At 39.3% G+C, this 22,373-nt stretch overlaps 1 pseudogene; it reads right to left on the bottom strand.

Annotated features, from left to right (window-relative positions):
- LOC135206284 (uncharacterized) overlaps positions 1-21,296 on the bottom strand; it is a 227,293-nt pseudogene extending 205,997 nt beyond the window's left edge.
- Positions 21,297-22,373: the final 1,077 nt, after the last annotated feature.

Raw genomic sequence — 22,373 nt, 5'->3', positions numbered from 1 at the left:
GGTAAATTTTCTGAAATGATTTGGTGATCTACGGAAAAGGAAGCTTCGGACAGCACCAGATCCCTTTTTACTATTTAAGCGTTGCAACCTTAAAGCATTCGACCCTCTGTGTAATAGCTGTCTGTTCAATAAAAAGAATTTAGTCATTGATTCTGTCAATGGGAGCCGAGGACGATCCATTTGCTCTACGCGTAAGACTTCGCGTGGATCAGGACAACTATTCTGACATGGTGATAAACACTCTATGTCATATTTAGCGCTTATGGAGATATGAATTTCTTGAGAGCTTTGTGGTTATTTTTACGCGTATAATCCTCTCTCTCTCTCTCTCACACACACACACACACACACAACGGTTGAACATGCAGTATAACGTGATTTTTAGTCACATTTTAATCACGAAAGAATTATCACAAAGAAATAAACTACTACTTTCCATACTACAAAGGCTGCCCCATCATCATCCATCCACTTCAGGCACCTTTAACAAAGCCTCATTAGCTGCACTCTGCCACTCACTCTGCTCCGTTGGCTTTGCCACTGACATTTAGCTTCTTCCATGGTCCCCCCCCCCCCCCCCCCTCCCCAGCCTCCCTTGACTGAGACACTTTCGCTACAGCGCTTCTGTCACAGCTTCCTTCATCCCATTGATCTGAGGTCTCCTTCAGTCTCTTCTTCATCCTACTCAGGCCATTTACTCCTGCTTGTCCTCTCCCGTTCCCCTGACATGACCGGATCTTTTGACCTGCATTTATCTATTGACCTCACCGACACGTCGCTTTAGTTTTCATTGATTGATTGATTGATAGATTTTAGGCATACAATGCCAACCAGAAGGGTAACTAAGGCCATTCATAGCTGAAACGGGAATTGACAGTGGAAAGGTTTGAAAGGTGTGACAGGAGGAACACCTCAAAGCAGTTGCACTATGAATCAACTGTTAGAAGAGGGTGGAGAGTAAGATGGAAGAAAGCGAATATAAACAGAGGTAAAGTAAATGGAATGAAAGCAGTTATAGCTATGGGACGAAGGGACGCTGCAAAGAACCTTGATTAATACCTACATTGCACCGCATGAGGTGCACTGACAGCACTATCACCCTACGGGGGTTGTTATAGTTTTCATTAACTCAAGACTGACGATGCTTCCACATTCACCACTCTTAACTTCGGCATAAAGACTTAGTTCAACAGAAACATTCTTCTGGCTGAAAGAATGACATAGGCTATTTCAGGCATTTATTCATGATTTTTTTACTTTTGTTTTCCACTCATAAACGATCTAGCATTACCTGCAACATTCTTCATCAATGTACTCAGTCGAGGCTCTGGCTCGTTTGTTTGATTGATTATGAAATTCAGGTCTTGAAGACCAAGCGCCGTTTGGGATCAATTCCAGTGACGGATAAAATCAATTTATTCTCTTACACATTGATAAAAGAAAAGGGATTGACCTCTAAATGACTACTGTTATTTTGACTTCTGGTAGCAGTAAAACTGTTCGTAAATACTCTGAGTAGCAATGTCTACCATATACTATTAGTGATCCATTCTAGAGCAAAAGGGGTTGCAAATGAACGGTTACATCTTGGTTTCCTAAAATCAACCTTCACAAGAAAGAAAGAACCTTTGCGCAGTTTATGATTTCAGAGTTGGAGAGACAAACAGAAAAAGCAGAAAAAGGAGTAAAGTGTGAAGAGGACGCTATTAAAAATACCCCCTATTCAGCGTGGAAAGAAAGGGCTTTAGTGCATCCTAACTATCTGGCTGTATAGAAAACGAGAGAGAGAGAGAGAGAGAGAGAGAGAGAGAGGGGGGGGGGGGGTGTTTTGTTTGGGGGAAGGCTCTTAACCCCTCAAATAACCTGAGGCTCGGTATTTACCCCTTCTTGTTAAGGCTTTTTATTCTGGAAGAGACTTTCAGGGCCAGACAATATCCCTTAACGCACATAATGAAAGGGAGGAGCCTCTTTGTGAATGGATTTTCTTCTTCTGTCTCTTCAAGGATTAGCTTTCTCAACGATCTTGAAGGTTCATTTTTTATGAAGTTTACACGCCGTATTAATTAACATCATATAACTTATTTTATATTCTTGTCTTATACAGGTGTCATCTTGCGCATTGTCCTTTTTTTGAGAAACAAGTTTACCAAGAGAAACGACCTTCAACGGAAAACGTACAGATTAAACGTTTGTTTGTGTAACATTCAAGTTGAGGCTGCCTTCTTGAAATCTCTTCCGATGGCCGCCAGTTCTGCTAATTCGAGAGAAGCAAATCACAGCACCTCTTCATTATTTTCATCTTCGGTAGTATTTCATGTTCGTTAACCGGAGACGACCGATAAAGCAGATCTGGAGATTTAATCATGAAGAATGTGGCTTACTAATTTCAATGACTCGAACAACTTTTAAAACAAAATTTTCTCGTGCCAAGCTCATATTGTTCTGGTTTTACACTGTATCCAAATACTAGAGTTTCAAATGGATCTCGGACGTTCATTTGAGTCAAATGAAGGTCTGTCGTCGGTTACAGTTCTTTTAGAAAGATGAACCTCGACGTCACCTACTTCGCTACACCTCTCAACTTCTCATTTCCTTCCTTTCTTGTTAGCCCCCCTCCTCCTCCTCCTTGATCTGCACTGAGATAAAAACTGTCGGCTTTTCATCTTACTGGATTAGGGTACGCTCATGGAACTGAATATGGACACACTACTGATATGCTTGTACTGCTACGCTATTTTTGGACTGGTCCTAAATGGCGTTTTTTTTTGCTTAAATGAGAAAGACTAAATTCAATCGGCCGACTGACTGAAACTGAGGAGGTATCTGGTAAATCCAGGATTAATGTGGTCATCCCTTTTACTTGTTTCTTTACTTATGGGCTTTGCCTTGCCAGTCAGTCTTTTAGATCTCCTTTATGCAATCAGCGGTTCGAAGTCTACCTTTAATTGCACTGCTGTATTGCAAACATACATTTCCTAACTTTTGTTTTTCCAACTGACATTACACTCGAATTACGAAACTTTAAAATGGAATGTGAGAAGGAGTTCTTTCAAACTAAAATCACTTTAATCTAAGTGAATTATTCATCAGGCTGCAGTGAATGACTACACTCCGACAATAATAATAAAAATCATAATAATAAGGAGACCAGGCCCTAAGAACCAGATATGTCCAAAGAACGATAGATGGGAATAACATCTAATCCATGATAAGGAATATGGAAAAACTAGAGGCTGAAGTAGCTCCAGGACTCATGTAGAAGAGTGTGCTCCTGGAAACAGCGTACATAGTAAGAAAAAGTGATGGACTCCTTAGGCGGCAGGATGCAACCCGGAACCCCACACTATTAAAAAAAGTTACCCAGTCGAATAGGATGGCTGTGGTAGACAAAATATTTAAAAAATTAAAAATAAAATAATGAAAAATCTTGGTTCTTGATGAAAGGCACACAACTATATTACTTTTTATTCAGTTAAAATCATTATTATTATTAACAAAAGAAAACGATGGGTGGTGAAAGCAAGGCCCGCGAAATGTTTTGCAGAAGTGGACTCTTTTAAATTTTTCCTGACCAACGTCGAGTATTTTTAGAATTGGAAATAGCGTTGCTTTTGAGGATGTTATAAAGATGGTTTTTCCATACTTCTTAAGGATTCAGTATATACCTGCTATTACTAGACTACTCTTGACGTTTCTAGGATTTTTATTCCGGCTGCCTGTCTTTTTATCTCAGTGGATAGAGGCGGATTGCCACACCAAACATGTATCATTTGTTGGTCTTGACTGAAGGTCAGAGTAAATAACTTCATGAACTATATGTCTATTGATATATCTATAATCTGTTTTTTTCCATCTGTCCATCCGCCTGTGGTGTTTCCGTATGGTAACACTGCGCTCCGGGCTTTAGATAGTTACATTCAGCTTACATTCAACAATAATAATAATATTTTATTTCGAATATTAACGGTGTACTTTTCATACAGGAAATTATTAAAACACTTTTCAGTTGCAAATGTACACCCAGATATCCTTTTATTTACCTAAAACTTACACATAGCGTGACTATTCAAAGCCCGGGACGCAGTGTTACCATGCAAAAGCACCACAGGCGGATGGAGAGATGGAAAAAAAAACAGAGTATAGTTACTATTCGCCGAAGTTTTCTGTAGTGCTAATAATTGAACTATAAATAATTCTTCTCTCTCTCTCTCTCTCTGTTGTCACCGTTAGGTGGCCATTCCAAGGAAAGCAATTTTCTTATCGAACGTACTACTTGCACACAACACCATTTCTCTTATTAAAATCTTGTTTGCTTGCGGTCTCCTGGAGTCGTTCCATAATACTGATTTAATATAAACCATTTCAAGAGTTCTAATTCAACCTATTTCACAAATGGGGCCCCAATTTTGACATCCTTTGTTTTAGTTTTAAGTAATGTTCTGTAGCAAACAAATTTTGGCCATGTGAGAGAAATTTCTGTTCGTCTTATTCTATTGTGAAGCCGGTACACAAATATCTACGACTACATCGTCAATTTTCTTCGTTAACTCTTCCTAGAGAGAGAGAGAGAGAGAGAGAGAGAGAGAGAGAGAGAGAGAGTCACCTCTGTGAATGATCAATAGCATTCATCAAGTATCGTATCAACTATATTTATAACCCCATCCTCAAAGGAGGTGGTGGAAATAGGGAGCAGTTATCTTTAGCTTGGTTTCCTAGTAAGTGTCAGATTACCTTCTCTCTCTCTCTCTCTCTCTCTCTCTCTCTCTCTCTCTCTCTCTCTCTCTCTCTCTCTCTCTCTCTACGGGATAATCCCTCACCACGCCAGCGTGACCATTCACTGGGCATCATACATTTATTCCACTTCCCTCTCCACGAGAAAGTCACAAAGCCCAGCTGGATGAAAGGCAAATTCATTTCATGAATCAATCTCTTTCTCTCTCTCTCTCTCTCTGTGAAGAGAGAAGAGGAGCGGCGCGCACAGCATGAATTAAGTGATTACCAGTCCATCCCCTCTAAGCCATATCCAATCATTATTTTTCACCGGGTAATGAAATTGGCCTTTTTCCCTTTCGGCGCGAAATAATGGGGCTCATCCTGATGAAGATATTTTTGGAATTAAGTAGAGCAAGTTCAGTTATTGGCTTCGCTTTTTCTGTTGGAAGTTTCGGTGGCCTGTTAACATACGAATCAGTCTTATTACATCAAGCTACCAGGTATCATCACCATCATGTAGGTCGTTTTTTTATTGATGTTACGAGTGATCCATACCAACGGTCTTCACTTAAAAGTCACTTCAGCATTGTCAAGTACGACCTTCGTGTCTACCTATTCCCAGAGAGAGAGAGAGAGAGAGAGAGAGAGAGAGAGAGAGAGAGAGAGAGAGAGCGCCTTTTTAAAGCCTTGCTGATTGATTGATTATGAAATTGAGGTCTTAAGGACGAAGCTCCGAAACCCATCAGGATTATTTAGCGCCCTAATGAAAATTAAATATATAAATTAATATGATAAATTGTGATCAAGTGAATGATACCAGTGTTCAAATGTGAACGGGAAAAATGAAATGATGATAGATAAAACCAATAGAAAATTAAGTAATTACCGGAATTTTATGATTAAAAAATATATACTTTATAAAATAAACATGACTAAAATCTCTACTAAATATGCTGAAATTATATCTCATTAAAATATCCAGATTCTTTCAGATAACCCATAACGTTATCTAACTCAACACCATCATTTAAAATTTCTAAAATATTCTTCCCTGCTATTAGGTACTTCGCCCTAAGACGATTGAATCTAGGACATTGAACCAGCAAGTGCCCAACGCATAGCTGGCCATCACAGTGAGCAAGAACTGGGGCAATGTCTCCCCCTAAGGTATACCTATGGGTGAAGTGGGTATGGCCAATCTCAAGCCTCGAATATTGATGCGATTAAAACACGGACTCCAAAAATCAATCCTTTTCCTAATCAGCAGCAGTATGTCTATTGCCAATTCCCTCCTAATAGTACCACCTGCTCGATGTGCCTCTCTTTCCTTGTACGAACTCCCTAGCTCTCTGCGTAGTGGCGCCCCTGTGGTTAATTTGTAATAATTCCCTCGGCTTCTCATTAAGTGACATCGAAAAGCTTACGTTTCACTCACATTTTAGCGTACCACGTTCAAGATCATTAAAAATTAAGACTTTACAATATCCACGATAGGCAATGCAGACGTCATTCACTATGACATCTTACAAGAGGAAAGTATTATTTGTTCCAGGACACAAACTAATATCCCTGGCATTCACTCCAAGACATTTTCAATTTCCAGGGGGGAGGGGTGGCTTATTGTAGATGCAAGTTACTTTAGAATAATTTTTTGTTTCAGTAAATACGTAAGACATAGCATTGACAATACTGAATTTGTAAAATGGGAGAATATTGTAATTTAACAAAATCCATCATGATCAAATTATTCATGGTCTACTGCGCATGATCTATTATAAAAATGAATAGAAAGCAAGAAATTCTTCCAGGCGGAATCAAATGCAAAATATGCATTGTGGTCTCAGAATTGAGGCAGACAAAACCCTACGCTCTCTTCAACCCGTATTTCATTTCCTATACATGGATCTCTTCTATTGCATGGCTAGTGAGAGCGGATTAGTCCACTCATATTCATGGGCGTTCAAAATTAAACCTCACAAAATTCTGCACTCGTGTCAAGTGGCAGTGATGTGAAACTGTAAACAATATCTGCCAGAAATGCTGTAGTTTTGTTTATATGTTTATACACTGTCTTTGCGCTGTCGCCTTTGCTTCCATAATCCTTTTGGACGATTTGAACTCTTCCCGTTTTGCTGGCAGACGATGCAGAGCTTCAGGATCGTCATCGTTAGAAACAGCCGTCAATAAAACTGCCCCAGAGTAACAGAATCATCACAAAATACAGATTTGAATTCTCGCGTCGTATGCTAAATGGATGTTCCTTTTGATTGCATATTCAATTAGTCATAATGAATGGGTATCTAAAATGCAAATGACAACAGCGCCAATTATCGTTCATTTGGATTTATGATTTATTTTGTAATCAATGAATGATCTAGTTTTTACTTTTTTTATTAAGGTTCCCCTCTCCCCCGAACCCCACCTCCAACAATCCCCCAATTCCCTCCCTCCCCCAAAATGTCATCAACTGTTATCAAATTGGCGGCAGTCTACACTCATATCTAAACTACATAAAGCACTTTACAGGTATTTTTCAGGGGATTAGCAAAAGCTGCTCTCGTGACGATTTTCATCCGTAAGCCTTTTTTAATCCGTAATACAAAGAAAATATTTTAAAATTGCATTTTCTGTCACATTTCTGGTTCCCAGTTACTCTTCTTTATCAAAACGCGATTGTTCGCCCGATGACACATACATACATACATGCATACATACACAACGTCTATGAGTGACTCAAAACTGCACCACGGTTCGAATCCTGGCTGAGACGGAAGCAGTGATCAACTACGATTCCCCTTGAGGGGAAGTTGTTCCCAAGGTATAATGATTTCGATATTAAACGGCGCGTGTGGCTCAAACACGCCATGTCTATATTTCTTCTTCTTCTTGAGAGAGAGAGAGAGAGAGAGAGAGAGAGAGAGAGAGAGAGAGAGAGAGAGAGAGGTTAGTGGTCGGGGTTAAATGCAATTTCGATTCCGTGGGAAAATGTTTAAGCTACAATTCAATTAATTCCTGTTAACTGGGAATTAATTCCTGTTAACTGGGAATTAATTCCCGTTAACTGGGCCCTCTTAGAGTGACCACGAGGAGAAACGTTCATTACAAGATCTCTCGCCTTGAGAGGTTTCCAATATTTGTGTACCTGATAATCACCCATTATAATTATTTGAGAGTACGTCCTTCACTTCCATTCACTGTTGTTTCCGCCTTGTGAGGTCAGATTTTCTCCCTTTGTGAGGTAGATGGAGAATTCGTTCCTGTCGAGTTACTCATGTGCCAATGAGGATGGAGTGTCATCGGAACTAAAAATGAATCTACACGATTCCTACAAAGCCTGACTTTTGTTGAATGCCTGTGAGTATTATCTGAGACTCGTACGTATGAAAATAATATATATATATGTGTATGTATGTATGTATGTATGCATGTAAGTATATGTATATATATGCGTTCGTCAGGAAATCACCAAGACAGCACCAGCTCAGGAAGCCCCAACAGGACAAGGGTCATAGTTTATTATACAAGATACGCTTCATGCTGACGTCATCACATCCTCTTTCTGTAAATACAAACAATAATACTATAACAAAGTATTAAATACACCATTCATTAAAAATTATGTTACACATAAAAATCTAAACTATGCAAGAAATCGAAAGTAAAAATGGGAGGAGAGAGAAGAATATATGTAAGTAAATAAATAATCAAATATATATATATGCATATATATATACATATGTATAAGTCATATCACATTTCCGTGATTCATATACATATATCGAGCTACAATGTCCTTTAATATCTAATTCGCTCTACCTCGGAATTAATATATTTTCATATATGCTTAACCGAAGGGGAATTTTTTCTCGATAATAGACTTGCCTGGACCAGGGCGCGAACCCATGGATCCTTTCAAACCCATGAACGTCAGTGAAGCTTTTACCTACTACACCACCGCGAGAGGCTAAAAAGTTTCATGTCGCCTCTCACACTCATATACTTTTTCGCGCGCAGGTAATTAGTTGGTTTGGAGACAACATCAACCCACCTCGAATCCAGTAGTGTTTGTAGTGCTTTTGACAGCACGTAGCCAATCTATAAGTCATATCACATTTCCGTGATTCATATACATATATCGAGCTACAATGTCCTTAATATCTAATTCGCTCTACCTCGGAATTAATATATTTTCATATATGCTTACCGAAGGGAATGTTAAGCATATATGAAAAATATATTAATTCCGAGGTAGAGCGAATTAGATATTAAAAGGACATTGTAGCTCGATATATGTATATGAATCACGGAAATGTGATATGACTTATAGATTGGCTACGTGCTGTCAAAAGCACTACAAACACTACTGGAGTCGAGGTGGTTGATGTTGTCTCCAAACCAACTAATTACCTGCGCGCGAAAGGTATATGAGGGTGAGAGGCGACATGAATTTTTTTTTTTTTTTTTTTTTTATCTTTTAGCCTCTCGCGGTGGTGTAGTAGGTAAAAGCTTCACTGACGTTCCTGGATTTGAAAGGATCCATGGGTTCGCGCCCTGGTCCAGGCAAGTCTATTATCGAGAAAAAATTCCCCTTCGGTTCTTAAGCATATATGAAAATATATTAATTCCGAGGTAGAGCGAATTAGATATTAAAGGGCATTGTAGCTCGATATATACATATGTACATATATAATATATATAATATTAGATCTAATCGAAAGCAGAGGAAAGAAGGAATGAAAACAGCGAAACGGCCACACACGCCCAAAGAAACTCAGGCCAGAGAGAGAGAGAGAGAGAGAGAGAGAGAGAGGGGGGGGGGGGAAACTGAGGTATTTGCATTCAAAGTGGGAGAGAGATGCTTTATATATAACGACTCAAGAATAGTCAAGTACGCAGTTTGGCTGGTAGTGCCAGTAATGGAAAACTGGCTCTTTTCGATGGGAATTTTGCCTTTTGATGAGTGTGTTCTGATATTAGAAAATTCAGGGTTTGAAATCCTAGATCCTGTCCCATATCTTAATCCCAGTTGGTTGTAATAGCGTAGCTGCAATAAGTAACCTTCGCAAGGAACCAACGTAACCTCCAAGACATCTTAGGCATTCATATATGTAATGTATATGTATGTGTGTTTGCAGCCTATCAGTATGTATCGGTGCTAAGTCAAATAACGAGTTAAGAGATAGGGTCGACACAATATATAACTGTAATTATATACAACAATACCGATGGAAAGACTGAGATAAAAACTAAGAATAAAAAGGGAAATGAATAATCTGTTGATGACACCATAACCGCGGCACCGTTCTTCCCTTCGCAGTTCCAAGAGTAGGTATACCTACTCATACAAAGAATCACTTCGGAATGTTTGCCCTGCTGGCGCTATGGCGAGGAAGAATGGAGCTCATTGTCTAGGTTAGGGAGAGACGGGGAGGGTAAGGCAGAAGGAGAAAACGGAAGATAATAAATTGGAGGAAAAGCAGGAAGACCCATTTAGTCGTAAGACTCAAGTAACACTTAAAGAAAGGCGCTTTGGGTCAGATAGAGCTTCCTTCACCAGCTTCACCTTCTGTCTCGGGCATGACACCAGTCTCCTTTCTTTTTACTAACACACTCTGGTTCTATTTTGTGTGCCTTTTAATTAAGCTGACACGTAGGAGTCCTTAGAATATCATTGTTTAATTGGCTATGTATGTGTATACGTAATTATAAATGAAATATATATATATATATATATATATATATATATCATATATATATATATATATATATATACTATATTATATATATATATAATCGGTAGTTTCATTTACCTTAACCACATCACCAAATATTTTATACATTAATGACTTGAGGAATAGTGCAAAATTTTAGATAATTCATTGCAGCTTATGGAAGATAAAGAAAAGGGTGCAAGAAAAATGCCAACAATCATAGCAATACTTGCGGCTCATGGCTTGACTCACATTGAGCTTTCATTTCGCTTTTCTAGTCTCGTTCTTCCAATACCAGGATTGTCCCTCATAACTGCGTCATTCTCTTTCTTTCTCTCGCGGTGGTACTTGCAGTTGAAGCGATGGCAGGCCTCCACTGATATCAACGACCCCCGAATTTTAATCTACAACAGGAACTAATAATGCGACAGTTTGTCTCTATTCGACGTAGGCAGCAGACTATTTCTCCTGATAAAAGAAGGGAGGCCCTCCATGATGTTTACCCACATCTCTCTCTCTCTCTCTCTCTCTGTCTCGTTGTCAAACGTCCTTCAATCGTGTTAGGTTGTTTGTGTTTTCTTCAAAGCTAATAGGATTGGCCGTTCATCTGATGACATCGATGATGGTCTTGGGGTTCAGCGAAATCATAATCGATGTCTGGATGTGATAACAGACGAAGGTCAAGGTACTTTCTCTTTCCGGTTTTATAGGACGAGAGTTCGTTCACCTGACTTGAACGAATGTCTTTTTTTTTTTTTTTTTTTTATGGTGCTTTTACGTTGCATGGAACCAGTGGTTATTCAGCAACGGGACCAACGGCTTGACGTGACTTCCGAACCACGTCGAGAGTGAACTTCTATCACCAGAAATACACATCTCTCACTCCTCAATGGAATGGCCGAGAATCGAACCCGCGACCACCGAGGTGAGAAGCAAAAACCAAACCAACCACGCCACTGAGGCGCTATGAATAAATGTCTCCCCCACCTACTTGAAGACTGACATTCAGACGTGCACACCGAAGGAGTTTCAGTTCGAGTTGTGACGGATGTGGAACTGGTCTTTCAACGCTCTTACTTCTGTTTCAATAGTATGCTTTTGTCGTTTTACAGAAATGGAAGCTTATCCCGTTCATATTTCTGCGTTATTTTTGGATAATGATTTGTATTGTATATTTGAAATGAAAAAGCTCCTTTACTATACTATACAGTATGAGTCAACTGACTCAACCACTGGTCTAACATTCTATTCGATTATTGGGATTGGTGAAAATACAATTTGTGAAAACTGACCAGTTGATGATGTGAAAAATGACGGGGTGATAAGTCTTTAATTATTTTTTAACAGGCGGTTATCGGTAAGGTTTTACAGTACCTTTGGTTGATGGGGTAGCAGTCTCTAGTGTCACTCGGCATAATCATAGTAAAAGGTCTCCCATTCTACTTTGTTAAAGCATTTGGCAAGTTTAAAAAGCTTTGCATATAACAAGCATGACATTCTCATTGGTTGCGAGCATTTTGCGCACTTTGATATACTGGAACTTTTCCAGAGATCATCGTCTGTTTACGTCAAACAAACTCCCAACCCTCCGCTGCGTTTGTCTTTCTACACTTCTTTTCCCAAGTAAAACTGTTGTGATGGCTTTGTCTGGCCGTCCGCCTTCAGATCTTCAAAACTAATGAGGCTAGAGGGCTGCAAATTGGTATGTTGGTCATCCACCCTCCAATCATCAAACACACCAAATACCAGCCGGCTAGCATCAGTAGTTTTTATTTCATTTAAGGTTAAAAGTAGCCATAATCGTTCGCTGGCAACGGTATAGGTCAGGCCACCACTTGGCTATGGCTTAAAGTTTCATGGGCCACGGCTCATACTGCATTATACCGAGACCACCGAAAGATAGACCTACCTTCGGTGGCCTTGATTATACGCTGTACAGAAATCTTAATTGCCCCGAAGAAACTTCGGCGCATTTTGTTTTTCTTGTCTCTATGAGGATGATCTATCAGTGGTGTGACAGATCAATGGTATCGCATAAAATGGTGAACTCGTGTGTATTTGTACATCTCATTTGGCTCTGGGATCTCTTTTTATCTTTGTGCCAACAACCCTTCAATCCCCTCTTTCTCTTTTCACTTGTTTCATTCATGAATGACTGAAGGTCCCTCAGTGTTTGTTGATTTTCCTTTCTAAATATCACGGGTCATTCATTCATTAAATTTGTACTTACTTCTCTGTCTGCCATTCCAACAAAGTCTTTTCTTCGACTCCTTTTATGGTGTTTTGGATAAATGACATAATTCAAGAACGACGATCTACACCTATAAGGGGTTTTGGTTTTATGTGGCCACGAATGTATGATTTGTTATTATATCGATGTTGTTTTATTTCTTACGTTAATTCTTTAGTGATTATTTTCTCTCTTTGATTTTCGAGTGTATCCTAAAATCTCAGTTTGATGTTGCTCTTCCTCGAGATTATAATTGTACCTATTGATTCCAGCATCTGTTCTTGCCATAACTGTCTCAATGTAGTTTTTAAAGCGTGTATTTAAGTGCACAGTATAGTTCGTTACAGTAGTTTTAACAACTGCCTAACGAGGATAGTTAGAAGTCACGACAGAACGATCGAAGGTAATATTTTCCATTTAAGATATAGACTAACAAATTATATAGATTCCTTTTGCTTGATAGCTATCATCAGCAGTAGTATTCTACTAAGCTCTAGGAACGTTTTATCCTATCAATATTCATTTGTCCTCTCAGATAATATCACATAATAGCACTCTTATACCTTGTTTGAACCCGTTCTTTTGAGAATGACTATGCAGACCCTTGATTTTAATAATTGCTGAACAACTCTTTCAAAACTTTGTAGAAAGCTACTGCTGATGATAGCTATCAAATCAAGCAAAAGGAATCTATACAATTTGGCAGTATTTATCTTAAGGAGAAAATAATAACTTCGATCATTCTGTCGTGACTTCTAACTATCCTCGCTAGGCAGTTGTTAAAACGACGGCAACGAAATATACTGTGCACTTAAATACACGTGACTTTTAACTATCCTCGTTTTGCATTGCGTCATATCGCTGGAACGTTTTATCCCATCAATATTCATTTGTTCTTACAGATAATATCACATAATTCCATAACTTCTGTCCTAAGACCACCTACGCAAATGTGTAAGAAACAAAGGAACTTAATCATGCTACGGTTATCGCGTGACGTTGAATAGATAAGGGTTCTTCGTGTTACTGCCGTATCTTACTAATTATGCAACATGTTATTGCCGTGTCTTCATAATTATGTAACATAATAAATATATGGCAACAAATTCCCTTAGCAACGACGACAGATCTCTGATGATAGGCAAAAACAAAAAATTTACAACAAATGCTGGTTTGACATTCACTTTACTTTTCTTCTGTAATGCTGCTGCCAGTTTGGCTTTCACTTTTCTCTAGTTTAGCTAAAAGTTTAATGTTGGCAGGGATTCGACAAACGTTTTCACGCTGAGTAATCTCCTTCCTCGTTGACTTTCACGAAGGTCTTTCTTCTTCAGGATCTCCTCAGTGGGTGAGCAAGGACTAAGAAAAAAAGAAAAATAAAAAAGTTTCCTTTACTGCATATTCAAATGTATCCACAAAAGATCAAACATCGACGGCGATGTCAGTAAAAGAATAAAGAGTTCTCTCGTCGCCCAGAGGTTCATAACTCCAAAGGTGTTAAACCCACTATAAAAATTACAAGGATCCTTCGATAGATGATACTGTGGCACTGATGTCTAAATAGGGAATCTTCAACAGTCAACACTACATTTTAGAACTATGGTTCATTCGCAATGTTTCTTGGCCTATATTATGTCATGCCACCTTTATTCACGAGGATAGTTCGTACTTGAAAAGTTAACAGATGCTCGTACCTCTCTCCGTAACGATACTGTTGGATTTAGTCTTCAGGTTGGCTGGAGGCTTGCTTTGTTACATTTCAGGACTGCTTTATATTTGTTTATGTTTACAAATGAATGTCATTGTTTGTTTCAGAAACACTGCTTCAAAGCGGCTTATTTGGTGGATGTTACCAAAACCTTTCTTATTTTGCTGATGCGTCGACCTGACCAGTAATTATTAGGCTTTACTGACGGTCATCCTTTACAACAAGATCTTGTCTCCCAATAAACCTCTCACAGTGAAATAAAAGGTTTTGTTTACGTTGACACTGCATTGTTCTTCTCCAATGCATCAGATTGTGCTATTCAAACAGCCGCATTCGAGCCCAGTAACATAGTTGTACTTAAGATTAAAAACACAGACACTGACACAATAGATCGAACAATCATTAGTTATACAATGCAGGATCATGTCAGTACGTGCAAGGGTTACCTCAATGATCCAGAATGCTAACGAATTACGGGGAATGGAGTTCGTGAACGTGAATAACAAAAGCAATTACTATATTGTTGGCTCTAAAACCGCGTACCAGAAGAGACCTGAAGAAATGTCAAGAAGCTTTCACAACAATTGCCTTTTATTTTTCTCTTGGAAATTTCCTCCTCCTCCTCCCCGTCCCCCCTCCTCCCCTTTACCTCGAAACCTAATTCCATCTATTCGTGAAAGGGCAGAGGAGTCTTCCTTGTTTCATCCAAACTCAAGATAATGTTGAATCATTTATTTATTAATAATAACTGAAAAGCTTTTCGTATATTGGTACAGGTTGTCAACACTACTAGCCACGTACTTGTAAGTGCTATGCTAGTTACTGGCCCCACCACAAACCCTTTGCAAAGTATTTAACCACAACAAAAATCTCTCTCTCTCTCTTAATCGAAAAGCTATTTCTGAAGGTAGAGTTTTAGAGATAATTACTACGACCATTGGAGTAAAAACTAGAACTAACGGTGGGTGGTAAGTTCACCTCGTATACAAAAGCATTTGATTTGCTCGATGCGAAGATGACGATCATCATTATACAATTTGACAGATCCCCAGCCTCTCGTCTCATACTTCTCCTCTGAGTAGGTCTGGGTCTTCCCACTATTCGGGTGCATTTAGGGGCTTGACAGTATAACTGTTTTTACGTTCCATGGAACCAGTGGTTATTCAGCAACGGGACCAACAGCTTTACGTGACTTCCGAACCACGTCGAGAGTGAACTTCTATCACCAGAAATACACATCTTTCACTCCTCAATGGAATGGCCGGGAATCGAACCCGCGACCACCGAGGTGAGAAGCAAACACCAAACCAACCACGCCACTGAGGCGCTGTTTGACAGTATTACGTGGTACTGTTTCCCCCGGGGTGACACAAAAGGGCGTGTCCAGCCAGTCTCCATCTGCCATTCATCATTACCATCTGTGTGCCTTTCATGACATCATTCCTCACTTTATATCAGGCCATCTGATGCCTCTCCTAAGAGCATTATTCTCAAATCGACAAAACATACGGTAGGTCAGGTTTTTTCACAAAAAAAAAATGGTTCCCCATGCCATACTATGATTTATGTTCATAAAGGAATCAAGATCGCATGAGTCATATATGTATACAGTTTTACTCCTGTATGCCAATTTATTCTTCTATCTGATTTTTCAAACCATTTCAACCTGCCGTTTCTTTATTGGTCTTTTTGAGTCGTTCACTCAATTCCAACTCAAGAGAGCCTGTATCGCATATCATTCTTGTTTCTATTGACTTGGAAGTCTCAACCTCAGTCCAGTGCTATTTCATCTCTTAAGAGTAGTGGTTCCCAAACTGGGGTCTACGAATCCCTGGGGGTCCAAGAGAATGACCTAAGGGGTCCGCTGAAGAAATTTATATTTATTCAACTTCAGAAAAAAGATTGTGGCTGTTTTCACAAATTTTACTTTGTATTGAATGTAAAGCAATAAAAAAGTATTGAATATATTTTATAATAATTACCGATACTTACTTTGTGCAGGAATATACAAATACTAAATGTATACTTCGTTGTACTTGGTATCCCGTTGTGGTAATAATCACTTTCGATTGGCTGGGACTCATCATATCTGGGGTCCTTGGTATGGCCAATTTTGGGAACCACTGGCTTAGAGCATTCTCGGTCCTCATTATTCCGTTTTCCTTAAATGTGTCATAAAGCAACATCTGTAGATATATGGTGCATTTTGTTAAGCACTACTTTGTCAATTTTATGGCGTTTGCTGATTGAAAGAACAATATTTGCATGTTCTTAAATTGTCCAGTTTCTATCGTCGCTTTAATCTAAACATCTCCTCCATCTCCAACCACGATTTCTCTTCAATCAACTATGAATTCACTTCGCTCACGATGATGCTCAGCATTGACAATCGCTCTCATATCTGATCTCCGCAAATCCTGACTTTTCTTAAACCGTCTTGTTCACCTGTTAGTATGAGATCAGTGTCTTTCCCTAACCAGTCAAGGATGAGCATACTCGATGTTTCCACTGTTGTGGCCATTTTCACACATGTCACCTTTTCTGGTGCCTTTGCTTACATCTCTATCACCAGGGTTTGTCTCCTCATTTCAGATTCTACAAGACAGTGTAGTAAGCGAGGCATAATTTCATTTTCTGATAAATATCACATCTGGAGTGATACAAGGGAAGATCTTTTTACCCAAGATATTAGAAAGCAGAGAGAGAGAGAGAGAGAGAGAGAGAGAGAGAGAGAGAGAGAGAGAGAGAGAGAGAGAGTATTTGTTTGTTTGTATGGTGTTTTTACGTTGCATGGCACCAGTGGTTATTCAGCAACGAGACCAACGGCTTTACGTGACTTCCGAACCACGTCGAGAGTGAACTTCTATCACCAGAAATACACATCTCTCACTCCTCAATGGAATGGCCGAGAATCGAACCCGCGACCACCGAGGTGGGATGCAAACACCTTACCAACCACGCCACTGATAGAGAGTAGGAATTTGTATTGAAGGGCCTGAGGTTATGACCACTACACCACTTCACCACAACAAGGAGTGACTTATTCTTTTATTTTGTTTCCGCACTAAATTCCTATATTTTTCACCTATAGTGGCTTCATTGTTTTTATAGGCTTAATCGCAAGGCTACATATAATGAATATAAGACAGTCTTTCGGGTTCATGCTACTGACAAAAATACTTTACAATCTTTAGGTAGGCGTTGAAAAAATCATTCGTTATTGTTCAACCATGATCGACGATCATTACCTTATAAATAAAAGAGCCGCGACGAGGATTAGGATTTGTTATACCTGCTATTAATATCAAAAGCAATATTTAACATGAGCTACTGTTGTCTGTTGTTAGCTAAAGCTCTGTCTACAACAGGAAAATTTGTTCGCAAGCAATGTTTGTGCAACTGTTTGCAAACATTCGCAAGCAATGTTTGTGCAACTGTTTGCAAACAATTTACAGTCTGTTCAACGAATTACTGTCAACTCTCTTCTAAAAATTGCAAACTATTTTGAAGCACTGAAAATGTTTCTGCAAACAGTTGGGAGCGAATTGCAACTGTTGTGAAAATTTAGCAACCTATTTCTAACATCTAAAAAAATCTCTACAAACATGACTTGCGAACAACTTTCCTTTGTACAGACTGGGCTTAAGCTTCTTGGAACTATTCCCAAATGATAAGAGATCTGAAAACTCCTCCGTGGACTAAGCTAGAGAGGCAAGCGTAGGCTCTCCAATGAGGATCCCATTACCGAACTCCAACAAACACCTGTTTGCTGAAACTGGCGTTCTTGTGCCTCCACTGGCGGCTGCTCTGGTGGTGGCTCTCACTGGGACACCAGACAGACAGCCAGTTTTTCAAAATCTTCAATGGTCAGCGCTCCATATATTGTAAAGGTATTTGTTGGGTTGGTAAAATGAAACTTGCATAGTACACCAAAACAAATGAATAACTGCAAGTTTAAAACACCCTCTCTCTCTCTCTCTCTCCATCTCTCAGGGGAAAATGCTTGCATGCTCTTCATTTCAAATGGCATAAATGCTGCCATCCAAACTCTGTTATCAAGCAAAGTCCAATGCTTCAAGAGGACTTTTATAAAATCTGGGTAGTCGTAGAATTTTAGTGTTAAAAACCGTGAAGTCATGAGTTCCTTACATTCATTCCTTGAGAGAGAGAGAGAGAGAGAGAGAGAGAGAGAGAGAGAGAGAGAGAGAGAGCACTCTGGGCTACTCCCCCTGGCGGCATGTGTATTAACTTCACGAACACTCCACTGAGTGTGTCAGGTAATGTTGAACCATTCATTGAAAGTCTTGATAGTGGCAGCGTGCTTGAAACTTTATTTTTTTTTTCTGTGCGCCAGATTAAGTTAGTGATAAAGAATTGTTTCTTACAATCAGGAAACAAATGAATAGACTTGTCCGGTAATTTTTTTCTCTTTTTGTTTTTTGTTTACCGATTGATTTGGGAATGTTGGTAAGGACTATGAACAGAATAGGCAAGGCGAGCGGTCACGATCGTAAATGTAGGGCGCAGAATCTTTTGCAGGTTGCCACGTCAATCCATGATAAGTGCAAATTATGTGGCAATGCATGCTATGAAATTGTGTGGCTTTTTCAATACTGCCACATTTCTGTACTTTTCCTGGTATGACCTTATTTCCCCTTCAAGAATACCCGTTGGTGGAATGGGTAGGAGATCATACAGGCGATTCTTATCTGTGACAGATACTATCAAGGGAATTCTTAATCCACGAATATGACTGAAATCTTCATGAAAATTGTTCCACGCAACCGGTTATAAGATTTCATGGGATTCCGTCAGCGACCTGCATGAGTTAGGTCTTCAGAAATGATGACTACCACGTGACTTGGCCAGAGTGCTTTTAGTAATTATATTTTAAACGCACACAGACACACACAAACACGCAAATAGAACATTCTCTTACTTCCTTAGAGATGCATGCTTAAGTTGAAACCCTCTATACAGAGAGAGAAGTGATGCTCTCTAAGTGTCTGTGTGGTATTATATATCATTTGACTTTTGTTGTATCCGAGCTCTTCATTTTAAAAACTTCATTCAGGGCCATTCTTGGGGAAACATAAGTTCCAAAGCGCAACGTGCGTCAATGCAGAGCCCCCCAGTCAAGCCCCACAGAGCAGAACAGGCAGCCCTGTGGAAAACCTCTGACTGCGGAACTTTCTCCATCTCTCCATACACTACCAAATATGTCTTAAGCAATTTGGTTAGGATATTACCATCTGTCCTTTATTCAGTTAAAAACACACTTACTAGTGATGCAAAGAGCTGAAAGATGATTTGCCCGGAACCTTAGGGATTTTGCCTTAAATATCTGAAATTATACATGAAAGTGAAGTAAATCCAGTCTGGAGTATGAATACTATAGACGAAATAGAATATAAGACTGTTTTGTTTTACTTGTTTTCATGTCTTCATCCTAATCATAATCCATTCATATTTTCATGCAGCTCTTTCATATGCTTATTATAATCACAATCCGCGGTATTTATTTACTTATTAGTTGTTCTTTTGTGTTATGTGCGAAGTTTATCCACTTGACAAGTTATTTCTGTATACTAACATTATATTTACAATATATATACATATATATATATATATAATATATACATAAACATATACATATACATAATACATACATACATAGGTATACACACTATATATAAAGGCACGCCAATATTAATGAATAAACATCAGCTAATCAACTTATCTTTCGCAATATAAAATAATACCTGAATATTTAGTAAGTTACGGTGGATAAATGACAGCCTTTTCCTTATGTTGCACGGGAACAGAATTTTTTTTTTTTTTTTTTTTGTTTTTTTTTTTTTTTTTAGGTCTCATTCAATTATACCATCTTGTCGCGTGAACGAAAACCAGTAAGATCAATTTATATATATATATATATATATATTATATTATATATATATATTATATATATATATATATATATGCTTAAAAATCACAGTAGTAAAAAAAAATGCCAAACGTTGACTTCAATAAATAATCGAATACCACGGGAAATGATAGACAGGAATCCAAGCGCTTTCGTCTTTATTCAGACATCCTTGACGATGTCTGAATAAAGACGAAAGCGCTTGGATTCCTGTCTATCATTTCCCGTGGTATTCGCATTATATAATTATATATTATTTATATATATAATTAATATATTTTTAATTATAATATATATATATATAAAGAGAGAGGCCGTATTTTACGCATGACGCTCGAACGAAACAATGAGCGAGAACACTCCACTTCGAAATCCTAGTACTACCTATATCCAAACTTTCAAACCGAGTCTATCTATGCAAGGCGAAACAAAAGCCTGACTGACCTGAAGTGAATAAACGTCGTCAGTCTCTTGAGGGTCCTCTTCCATGTCATAATGGACGCTCCCAAGGAAGGAAGGAACAAGGAAACACACAGGTGGTTTCTATGCGATAATTTTCCAAGCAGCCTTTCTGTTCCGATCCTTCAAACTCTTACCGGGGCTGAACCATCATTATATATATATATATATTCCATCACTCTCACAATTACTATTTCACATCACTTCATTCATTATCTTTTCCCATTTTGCACTTCTCCTTTCGTTGGGATCTTATCTTTGTCGAATGGAAACTGCACCGAAGGACCGGAGGGATGAAACAAAAACGACGATTAAGGAAAACACAGAGACGACCTGAGGGGAGTCGGCGGAGGAGCGAGGGAGACTGCTCGCTCGAGCGTTGGTTAGTGTGGATGCTCTCTCTCACTCTCTTTCTCTCTCTCCTCTCTCTCTGTGTTTGGACGCGTGTGGGTGAGGGCGGGTTATTTTGTTCCTGCAAGAGTGAGAGATGAGATAGGGAGAATGAGAGAAAGAGAGGGATTCTCACTTCGCCTCCACATACACACAAACACACACACACACAACGCACGATTTCCCGCCGATCTTCCTAACTGTCGTGTCGTACATTCGAAACGCATGGTGACGCGTGATCGTGGCTTTGCCTTTTTAAAGGAAGATTGCATATCATCAGCTGCCTTGATACTGGCATCTTCAATATTATTCAATCAGAACGGAGATGAAAACACTTTATTCTAAGTGCCCGATATTCATTTATACTCTAGTGAATCATACGGCAGGCAGTGTGGCTGCTATTGATTACGGCTTCGGAGGGGGAGCTACTCTCTCTCTCTCTCTCTCTCTCTCTCTCTCTCTCTCTCTCTCTGTGGGATGCTGATGTATAGAACACCGCCATCGGCCAAACTAACGTTATCGGCATTTTCATCCCTCAACCCTCCTTACTCAAATATGCTTTTAGAGCGGGCGATGCCGAGTGTATTGTCTGGTAGGGAAGTGACTTTTGGAAAGAGCGTCTGAGACTACTGAGCGGAAGCCCCCATACACTCTTCCCACGAAAACATAACAAAAACTTTACTTTTTTTTCAGACTACGTGTTATTACTATGATCGATTTTGTCACGTACAGCTAACAATAGTAATGAGAAAGTTAATGAATAAAGGCACGCGTCCCCGGGGATGCGTTAGAGGAGAGGATACGTCACAGGGCGGGTCAGTATTGCATGACGATGCTCGCCGGGAGAGGAGGAGGAGAGAGGAAGAGGTACTTCGCGAGAGCGGGGTTTGTTTAGCCTCCCTCCGCCCCGTCTGCCTGCTGCTTTCCTTGCTGCTGGAAGCGTCGGCGGAGTGCTTGTTTGTCTGGCAATGACTGCCGTTTTCCCACTTTTTCCCAAACAAAGCCTCGCCTTTTGTTTGTTGGCAGAGCGCCTGTTCAGGTGCGTCTCGACTCATTTCTTCGTCTATAGACTTGCGGCAACGACTGTCTCTCGTTATCACATATTGGTAATTAAAAAGGCTGACTTTTTCTTTAGCTGCTCTTTACTTTTGTGGTTATTGGAACTCGTGTTTGTATACTACTTTAAGTCCTACGAAACTGGAAGCTTTCATCTCTGTGTTCATTTTTGGTCGGATC

This window comes from Macrobrachium nipponense, chromosome 29 (genome assembly GCF_015104395.2).
Source record: "Macrobrachium nipponense isolate FS-2020 chromosome 29, ASM1510439v2, whole genome shotgun sequence".
Lineage (NCBI taxonomy): Eukaryota > Metazoa > Arthropoda > Malacostraca > Decapoda > Palaemonidae > Macrobrachium > Macrobrachium nipponense.
Note: the sequence above shows the minus strand (reverse complement) of the source record. Positions and strands in the feature narration are given on the sequence as shown.